Here is a 10,510-nt window from a genome sequence, read left to right on the forward strand (position 1 = left end):
GCTGCACATGGAAATGGATTTTGAATAGACTCTGAAGGTTGTCTCTGAACTGAGTTCAGCTATTAGTAACAGTTATTAATGCTATTCCCACATACTATTATGTTAACTGCACTGATTTCCTTTGGGTTTTTAAAAAGTATATGCTGAAACTGGTAAGGGTGAAATGGTGTTTTCATTAGTGTGTTGAAGTGATGGAATCAGTCCTGTTGGATGCTAAAGGCCTTCAGCTTCCATAGACCTCTGTGACATTTCAGCTCAGTGGTTTTTAATCATAGGTCTTTAGGAAGTATCTATTTTTCTTTCTGTTAGGTTTCAATAGTAACATGGATTTTCTTAGGGGTCGTCTTTTTTTTTTTTTTTTGTCCACCTCTTTCCAAGGAGCTGGGTTGAGGACATGTTGAGATCTATTTTCTCATAAGAATAGTTCCCTCATTCCATGCCATGTGGTCAAATGTAATGTCACACATTGGCAAGTTGATTGTAAGGATTTCCTTTGCAAAAAGTATGTCAGCAAGCCTGATGTCCTGCAGCATCCTGTAATTTGGAGAGTGTGTAAATGATAACGGATAGAAGTGCAGTTAAACATGAAGTAACAGGGATTCAATAAATCAAATATGAAAGAGATTGAAGCAAATTCCAAGGTAGTTCCTGTATGGATTTTAGGCAACTTGACAAAGATAACTTGCAAAAGAACTGCTTGTCTGATTAAAAAAGACCTTTCTCTTCCCTGTGCCTGTTTTTGAGAAGCAGATAAATGTGGTAAGTAACATTTTGATAGCAGAGTCAAGAGGAAAATATAGTCATACCTCCTAGGATATGTGTGTCTATATAGTGTCTGTGTGACTGTATAGTCAGTATGTATATACCATTAAAAATATATATATGTGCATATTGTTGCCAAGTTCCTAACAGTGCACCTTATTCTTTATTTTTCTACATGGATAGTGTCATTCTCCTTCCCTAAATGTTAATCTCGCTGGAGCAAAGGCCAAATAATCAGCATAAAATCTCAGTGAATGAAAGATCTGTTTGAGGTAGAACAGGTAAGTCTAGATTTTTTCTTTTCTTTTCTCCTAATAGAGTAAATAAATATTGAAATACTTATGTATTCATACTGAGAGTGCATACCAGTCTTGCACTCAAACCTTACACGCACATGCTCAAATAGATGTTCGTGCTAATTAGACAACTGCCTAATTTTTATAGGCAAAACCATTTTTAGTTGTGCATTACGTGTGTCTGCTCCTATAAGTACTCTCCCCCTTCCAGGCACTTGAAAAATGGGCCACTAATTCACAGACACGTTTTCAGCCTAGCTTGCTATTGCTAGTTATAGCGAATGTAGTAGTTGAAAGGGCAAAAAAAGTTGGAGGAAGGGCTCAAAATTAGGGTTAAATGTTGATCTCATTTTTTTCTACTTGCATTGCCGTATATTAATGGTATTCTCTTACGAATTACAGTGCAATGTATGTTCATGCTGACCCAGCTATTCATCTATTGTGTGTGCCTGACAGCGCAGTCCTAATAGCTTTTTGCACTATTAACATGTCACAGTATGGAAAGATACATTAATGTGGTTTTGACGTTTCAACTGTGTGGTGCTATTGAGCATGTTGGATGTTGTAGCTGGTTGGTTTCGTGTAAATAAAAAGTATATATAACCTAAGGAAACAGGAAAAAAAAGTCACCTCGCAAGGAACCCTTACTTGCAAAGTAGAACTGTTGCCCTTCTCTATCCTGTGCCAGATGGCTGACATCTTTATAGGAAAGAGATTGTTTCATGTTTTAGGGTGCAGTATGCACTGTGGCCGTATTCATGCATGTGGGAAGATGTCTCTCAACTGACCTTACCAAAACAAAACAAAAAAAAAGGCGAAAAGGTACAATGAGAGAGAGAGGTAGAAAGAGGATATAGGAAGGATGGGAGAGAAACAGCATGAGACTGTTCAAGTATCTCCTGTATGAACAAAATGAAATGTGACAGTATTGATCACAGCATGCATTTGCTTCAGCCATGAGGGGCTGCACTCGTATTTTAACTCTGTTCCTTATCATAGAAGCACAGAATGGCTTGTATTGGAAGAGACCTCAAAGACATCTAGTTCCAACCCCCCTGCAATAGGCAGGGATGCCACCGCCTAGATCAGATTGCTCAGGGCCTCATCTAACCTGATTTACTTTTAGTTTCCTTTTTTTCCTTTCTCCTTCCAGCTTTAGCCTGGCATAGTTTTACTCATGGTACATACTCTGCTATCCAAACGTACAATGTTATCAGTCCAAATTTGGTGCCTTCCTTCTAGGACTCCTGTCAGGTACATTTTGCTTGTACGTCATGGTTGCCCAACTCAGGATGGCACTTCAGCATATGTGCAATGACATACAGGGAATACCACATTTCTTCAATATTGGATATACTTATTTTATTAGGAGTCATGGATATTTGAGAAATTGAGATAATATACTACAAAGCATGTATTATTCAGCCAATATTTCTGCTTTTCATGTTTGTGCCTTTTCAGAGATCCATAAAATATGTCCAAAATTATCAGTGAATCAATGTTATTGATTCAAATTCTTCAACTTATTTTTGCAGAAATTTCTAAGCAACACTGAAGCTTTATTGAGGAAATTTCTACCAGAAATAAACTGTGGTTTGCACGCTGCTTGTGATCATTTACTGAAAGTTTGTATTGCAGCAGGTGGCAAAACACAGCATGTGATATGGTTCTCATCTTCTCTCAGAATGGATTATGAGTAGCCAGCAAATGTGAAAGTTTAGATTTGAAGATAAAAGCTATAATCTGAAATTCATAGGTGTAAGTTAGGTAAAGGATTACTTATGTTTGGTAATATGAGTATTAACATAATGGTTCTTCTAAGTATTTTTTCTAAACAATTGCACAATGAAAGTTTAAGTAATAAGACGAGCATGAGTAAGTGCAATGAGTTGGTCTACTAAGCTAAACCGCATCTCAATCAGAGTCCTACAAGTAAATGAAAAGAAAGGAGAAATTGGTTTTCTCAGACATAAAGTGGAAAGAAAGGAAAATGGAAGAATCATATGATTTTTCTGGAATATATGTATACTCACACTTTTTTTTATAGAAGTTGTTTTTAAAGGAAATATAGGGCAATTTGGGTTGTTCTGCCTCTCCAAAGTACTATTGTGAAAAGTAACTTAGGCTTTGCACTGGATTTATGCTGTGTTAGATTCAGCAATTTTATGCAGTAATAACAACTTTCCCTGTCATTGTATTTCAGAAGTATGCTACACATCCAAGCATTATATTACTTGTTCTGTCTATTACTTATGTTACTTGTTCTGTCAATCCACTAAGCCAGTTGTTCAAAGATAAACTTCTTTCAAAAGAAATCTGGATAATCTTGTCTGTTTGGCATCTATGAGAAGTGAGTAAATGCTATGTTCAAATTAGAAGCAATTACATTCTCTATTTCTGTCTTTACCCTTGATTATAGTCATTGCCAGTCCTGGGATTTCAAATATTTTTTTAGGCTGCCTCCACACTAGTGTTTCCACTGTCTCTGTAATTTGGCCTTTTCACAAGTTACATAGAACAAATAAATTCTGCCTTGCTGCGCAAAGGACATTCCAGTTGCAAGCGTAAATGAGATCTTGTTCTGGGTAAAGGGTTGCTCCTGGTTGTTAGGACCTCTCCACCAGTAGAAGACAGCAGCAATGGGGAAGGACACCCATAGGCAAAGCTAGGAGCTTGCTAGTTCCCACTGCCTGTTACTGCCCATGCCATTGGTGAAATGACAAACATTACAGAACTGGGGGGGGGGGGGAACGAATTCATGAGAAGGTGTTTTAATCCACATGGTGCCCTTAATGAACAGAAAAAAATTGAGATCAAACAAGCAGACAAGGGTGCTGTGTCCTCACACGCTCCAGACAGTTAAATGGTTTCAGTCAAAGCAAGAAAATGGTCCATGTTTTGTGATTTGTCGTAGTTTTTATCATTACTGCAAATAAGATATCCACCTGCAAGCATGGGTTTTGAATTGCTCTGTGGAGGCTAGTGTTTCTCTCCATTGACTGTAAGACAGCTAGAAAGATTAGCCTCCCAAGGAAGGAGTCTAAAAAGATTGTCCAAAGCTAAAGGTTATCCCCTTCCCCCAGCACACCTTCCTTTTGTACTTTTCTCCACTATGACATTTTGGAACAGAAATATTTTGTCTGGTTTCTCCCTTAAGAAAGTTATATTTGGAGACTGCTGAACAGGAAAAAAGATCTCTGCAAGCTGATGCACAGTATTATGATATGCTTTTTTACCCTCATTATTTTTTACTTGTCTTGGCTTATTTTTATAGTTCTGCCTTTCTTCCTCCTCACCAGATTGTTTATACTTAAAAAGAAATAAGCCTTCTGCTTGTTGCATAGTCAGTTCTCTTTACATTTTTCTTAAGTTAACATTGGTTTCTGTTGTCCTTTTCCATGTTTAGACATAGCCAGGATAAATTTCAATGACAGCCTTTCCAACTGTTTCTAAATATTTCTCACTTTTCTTGCAGACAAATTTCCATATGTTACAAAATTCAAATCAAAATTCCATAAGGCGCTCTCCCCATCCCTCCAGCCATCATCCCAAAAGTGAAGGGGTTCAGTTTGTTCAGGTGGAGCTCGCTTTTTACGCCCCCAGTGCCAGCAAATCTGTTCAGAGTAGGAGGACAGTGGAGCATGCCGCCCACAGCCACCTGCTCTGCCAGAGGGCCCAGAGCCTCGCCAGCACGGTGCCAAGGCACTGGCTCAGGGTGGGAGTCTGCAGGAGGCATGGATCAACTGGTAGATGCACTACTTCACTTCTCCCTTGCTCCTGGGTAACCTTTGCTGACAAAGATACAGCCCCATCTGTATTTATTTATTTTTTTAAAGTCATCTTCCTGAAAAATGACTTTGTCTTGCCTATTGACTTATAGTCAATTGCAAGCATACAGTCTTGGTTTACTAGGTAGGCTGCTAGTTGTATAACGTAGGTAGGGTACAAACACTTCCTCAGTTAAACCAGTCAGCAGTGTGCACAACCACAGTATTGGAATAATAACATTTATATTGGAAGTGTGACCACCTGGGGAGGAGGCTTCATTGCTTCTAGCAGGACATTTTTTTTAATGTAGACAAGACCTTAAATAGGGTCTGACAGTCCCCACCCCTTCTCCCCCAACCCCAAAACAACAACAAAAAATTTTCAAGTCTCATTTATGAAAAATGGAAACTACAATCTTCCATATACACATCTCACTAGAATTCGTGGGTTCCATGTGGCTATTCAGCTATACTGCCTGCGGTCACTGCAGCTTTGCTGTAGTCTCTATTCTCTTAACAGGGACTCAGTGGTAGAGAGATGCCAGATCAGTTTCTTAGCCCTGTGCTAGGAAATTTTGCAGTGTGTTATTGTAACAGGATTTTTTCAAGCTGGGGTTAATGAATAGTCCTCAGAATAAATGTCTAATTCTGGTCTTCCTGCCTTGCTCCCTAGCAAATGGGTATCCCACCATGGAAGACAATGAAAGTGATAAGATATAAATTAGGTCACTGATTACTCTTTTTTAATATAGTTGAGCCCAGTTCTCAGTTATCTGTTAGCCTAATTAGTTCCTTAAATTAAGTTATCTGAAACTTAATTGACTGCCCAAACCCTCGGAACACTGTTATGCCAGGATCTAATCAAACATATGTTGACTAGGTACAGATTGCCTTACATTAGCCTACTGTCCCTACTAGGAGCAAGTAGGGCAGCTCTCAGCATGACTTCTTCCCCATCTTGTTGGGTTGTGGATGTCGGAACTTGCCCAGGCATTCAGCAGGGTTCCAAGTATACTGGAGTGTGCACTAAGACCAGTTCTCCTGCAGCTATCTCAAAAAGCTTAGCTGACACTTTCTCACTTTGGCTAGAACACCTTGTATGTTGTTCCTTTTTTTTTTTCTGCACACGACCATAAAAACATCCACTTCTGCTCTCTGAACCTGTAAAACCATGATTATTAACTGATGTGCTTTCTGTGATAAGACTTCTAGTCTCCAGAATCACAGCTGTACTTTCAGGCTATTTGGGTAAAATTGCATGTCTGGAGACGAGTTGGCACAGATTAGCCAGAGGCTTTTGGAACATCATTTCGAGGCTTTTGGAGCACTGGGTACCAGAATCAATGATATGGGCTGTCCAAGCCTGGGGAAGTAATTGCTGCTTTGCAGGTGTTTCTGCAGTGTGTCCCTGGTGTCTCAAGAACCCTAGGGTGTGATAAAAGACATGGGGGACCATGCAGTCATCAGGACATGTAACCTTTTCCATGGGTACTTGCAAATCCTGTTCAATTTTTTTATCAATGATAAAGAAGTAGAATACATCCTCAGCAAGTTTCCTGCTGACACTAAACTTGGGAGTGCTGTTGACTCCCTGGAGGGACGAGAACCCTTGCAGGGGGATCTAAATAGATTGGGGCATTGGACAACCAATAATGGCATGAAGTTCAAAGGTAAATGCCAAGTTCTGCAGCTGGGATGGAGTGATACTGGGCACAAGTACAGACTGGGATACAAGTGGCTAGAGAACAGCTCTGCAGAAAGGGATCTGGGAGTGCTGGTCAACAGCAGGCTCAACAGGAGTTAAGTCAATAAAGCTGGTAAAAGGACTGGTAGGAATGTCCCATGAGGAAAGGCTGAAGACATTTGGATTGTCTAGTCTGGAGAAGAGAAGGCTAGGAGGTGACATGGTTGCTCCCTACAACTTCCTGAGGAGAGGAAGTGGAAAGAGATGTGCCAATTTTTTCCCCTTGGCAACCACTGACAGGATCATAGAATCATAGAATATGCCAAGTTGGAAGGGACCCATAAGGATCATCGAGTCCAGCTCCTGGCTCCACACAGCTCTACCCAAAAATTCAGACCATATGACTGAGAGCACAGTCCAAACACTTCTTAAACTCCGACAGGCTTGGTGCCATGACTACATCCCTGGGGAGCCTGTTCCAGTGTGCGACAACCCTCTCAGTGAAGAACCTCTTCCTGATATCCAGCCTGAACCTCCCCTGTTGCAGCTTGACACCATTCCCATGGGTCCTATTACTGGTCACTGAATAGGTCGGCGCCTGCCCCTCCACTCCCCCTCGTGAGGAAGCTGTAGGCCACAATGAGGTCTCCCCTCAGCCTCCTCTTTTTCAGGCTCAACAGGCCAAGTGACCTTAGCCGCTCCTCATATGTCTTCCTCTCTAGGCCCTTCGCCATCTTAGTACCCAAGGAAAGGTTGGACCTGGTGTGTAGGGACATGGTTTAGTAGGTGACATTGGTAGTAGGGTGATGGTTGGACCAGATGATCCTGGACATCTTTTCCAACCTTAATATTTCTATGATTCTATGTTACACTGAGAGGCTAGAGCCTGAGCTGGAAAAGGTTATGTGAAACAAGGTAGATAAGGCTGCAGTTTGCAAGGTCCTGCAGTTTTCCCACCTAACCTAACCCATAAAAGTGGCCTAAAAAAAAGCTGGAGAGGGACTCTATCAGGGAGTGTAGTGATGGAACAAGGAATAATAGCTTTGAACAAAAGGAGGGGAGATTTAGATTAGATGTGATGTGAGGAAGAAATTCTTCACTCAGAGCACAAAGCGCACATGGGAATTAGGGCTGAAGATACACTTTGCTTCTATTGTTTTCCATACAGAATAGAATGAAATTACCTAAAAAACAGTGTTAAGAATAAGCCCAGGGCTGCAGGACGGGAGGTACAGAGCAGTCCCTGTGGCTGAGGGGCAGCCTTTCTTTCTGACAAGCCAAATGGCCTAGCAGAGCCAGCCCCAGAAAAGGGGTCCTTAGCCCCCCCAACCCTCCTCCTTCCTCCACATGAGAGCATCTTCCAGGCCGCTCCCAACACAGCTGCCTTTGGCCACGCATGGGCCACTCCATCACAGAGCCTTGCTGAGGTCACAGTGGCCACCACTGCCCCACCTTTGCTCCAGGCCCTATAAAACAGGACTCCTGCAGCTGGCCCACCATTCGCTGAGCTTCAAGGCACTCTGACAGCCACCTTGCGTGGCAGGAAGAAGAGCAGAAGCAGCAAGGTGAGTGGCAGGCCTCCTCGGTGTGAGGACAGCGATGCAGTCCAAGGAAGCACCAAGAAGGAACGCACCTGATGAGAAGTGCCGTGGGCAGAGGGAAAGCGCCTGCAGCACAAGAGACACCAGTGCTCGAGGGGCCTCTGGCGCACAGCCCACAGACACGTATAAGCAATATCATTGGCACTGCAGTGACGCAGGGAACAGGCCGCCCCCTCAGCCATACAGCAACAGGAGGCCTGGGCCTAACCATTGGCGCAATGGTGACATGAGGCGAAGGCAGGAGAGTCAGGCAGACAGCCCTGTGGAGCACAGGTGTGCCTGTAGTCCGGAACGCAGCATGGGACCCAGGCATGGCCATAAAACAGACGGCAATATCGAACCCATGCACAGAAATCAACTGGACAGTGGCATGGGACCTAGAGGTGGAAGTAGATGACCCCCTGGTTCTGCACCCTGGCCTGAAAACATGCCGGATGGAAGGCATCCTGTCTGGGCAGTCCCGGGCAGGGAGTGGCTTATCCTCCTGCCAAACACCATGGAGCCTATGGAGCTGGATCCACTAGATGTGGAGTAACCAATGGAAATGGATCTACCTCGGCCAGATCACACCTGCAACTACCCTGGCATGTCTTTGCTTTCTGCCATCAGAGCGCACAAACAGCATCGCAGCAGTGCCCGGTGAGCTCCCTACTCGTTGTGCAGGCTCCATCCCAAGCATTAGCTGGGAGCCACCAAACACCATGGACATCCCGCAGGCTTACCTGCAAGATGTCCCGGCAATAAAGAACTCTGTTGCTGATTCTCAGGAGTTGTGTGAGTGCTTCTTTCCTATCCCCCAGCCCTTGTGCGAGAGGTGGCATCCCTTCTGCACAGAGCCTCGAGGAAGTGCACAAGAGAAGACCCAGCTTCCTTCGGGCTGCTGCAATGGGGTGACAGGAGGAGTCCCCGAGGGCTACTGTGCACCTTTAATATTTGTGAAAGTAGACTGAGGGGTGAAAACAGTAGTGTGTAAGCAATTATAGGTGACTAATTTCTTATATTAGGAGTGAGTTTCTGTATCTGAGTAATTGGCAATGACAGACATGGAGAAGGCCTCCTCGGCCACCAGAGCATACTGCTGGATCATGTTGAGCCAGATGTTGACCAATACCCCGGGGCCTTTTCTGCCAGACAACATTCCAGCTGCTCTTCCCCAAGCCTGTGTCATTGCATGGGGTTGTTGTGACCTAAGTGCAGTACCCAGCATTTAACCTTGTTCAATGTTGTGGTTGCATGTGGCCAGACTAGCCAGATCGGTCTGCAAAGCCTTCCTACCCTCAAGCAGATCAACACTTCCACCCAACGTGATGTTGACTATAAACTTACTGAGGATACGCTAAATCCCTTCATCCAGATTGTTGATAAAGATATTAAGAAGAACTGGCCCCAGTACTGAGCCCTGGGGAATGCCACTTATGGTTGGCCACCAGCTGGATTTAACTCCGTTCACAATGGCCCTTTGGGCCTGAACATCCAGCCATTTTTTTTATACAGCGGACAGTACATCTATCCAAGCCATGAACAACCAGTTTCTCTAGGAGAAGGCTGTGGGAAACAGTATTGAATGCCTTGCTAAAATGCAACTAAACAACATCCATAGCCTTTCCCTCATCCACAGAGCAGATCATCTTATCATAGAAAGGGATCAAGTTAGTCAGGCAGGACTATGCCTTTCACAAACCCATGTTGCCTGGGTCTGATCACCTGGTTCTCCTGTACATGCTGTGTGATGGCACTCAAGCTGATCTATTCCAGGACCTTCCCTGACCCCAAGGTCAGACTGACAGGCCTGTAATTCCCCATATCCTCCCTCCTGCCCTTCTTGTAGATGGGTGTCATATTCACCAACCTCCAGTCAACTGGGACCTTCGCAGTTAGCCAAGACTACCGGTAAATTATTGAAAGTGACTTGGCTAGCACTTCTGCCGGCTCCTTCAGCACCCTACAGTGAATCCCATATTCTTTAACTTTCGGTTAGCCCCAAAGTAATGAGGCAGTTGGCCTAGACGGTCTGTTAAGATCCCTTCCAGCTGAACTATTCTATTAAGTCTGTGTAGGGGCAGCAGGATGATGGATGTGTTGCAGAACAGTCTGTGCTCACAGCCTATCTAAAAGTACTTTTGCGTTGTCAGGTATGGGGGCACAACAACTTTGTTCAAATGTTCGTTCATAGACTTTGAGAGCAAGACCACAGTTCTCCTATTCTCTTGGTGAGAGGGAGTCAGTAATAACATTCTTTAGCTTGACTTGACTTTCCTTTTTATTTTATTTTTTCCCCCCTGTATATATTTCTTGGAGGTTAGCTGAAAAGGAAGGGCTGTGATTCAAAAATGCTTATGCGTATTCCATAAGAGCTACTTATACATTTGTATTTAAAAAAATCAGAAGTAGTGAACAGAC

The 10,510-nt window shown here is 43.4% G+C and overlaps 1 protein-coding gene across 6 annotated transcripts in view; it reads left to right on the forward strand.

Annotated features, from left to right (window-relative positions):
* The window catches only part of LOC308191498 (uncharacterized protein), a 71,289-nt gene extending 67,695 nt beyond the window's left edge, over positions 1–3,594 (forward strand). For all 6 annotated transcript variants that reach the window (XR_013948056.1, XR_013948057.1, XR_013948058.1 and 3 more), the window contains 2 exons: positions 946–1,043; positions 2,594–3,594. The gene's annotated coding sequence lies outside the window, so the exon portion shown is untranslated. The remainder of the gene's footprint in view (positions 1–945; positions 1,044–2,593) is intronic.
* The last annotated feature ends 6,916 nt before the right edge of the window (positions 3,595–10,510 follow it).

The sequence above is a fragment of the Anser brachyrhynchus genome (genome assembly GCF_964034855.1).
Source record: "Anser brachyrhynchus genome assembly, chromosome: 3".
Lineage (NCBI taxonomy): Eukaryota > Metazoa > Chordata > Aves > Anseriformes > Anatidae > Anser > Anser brachyrhynchus.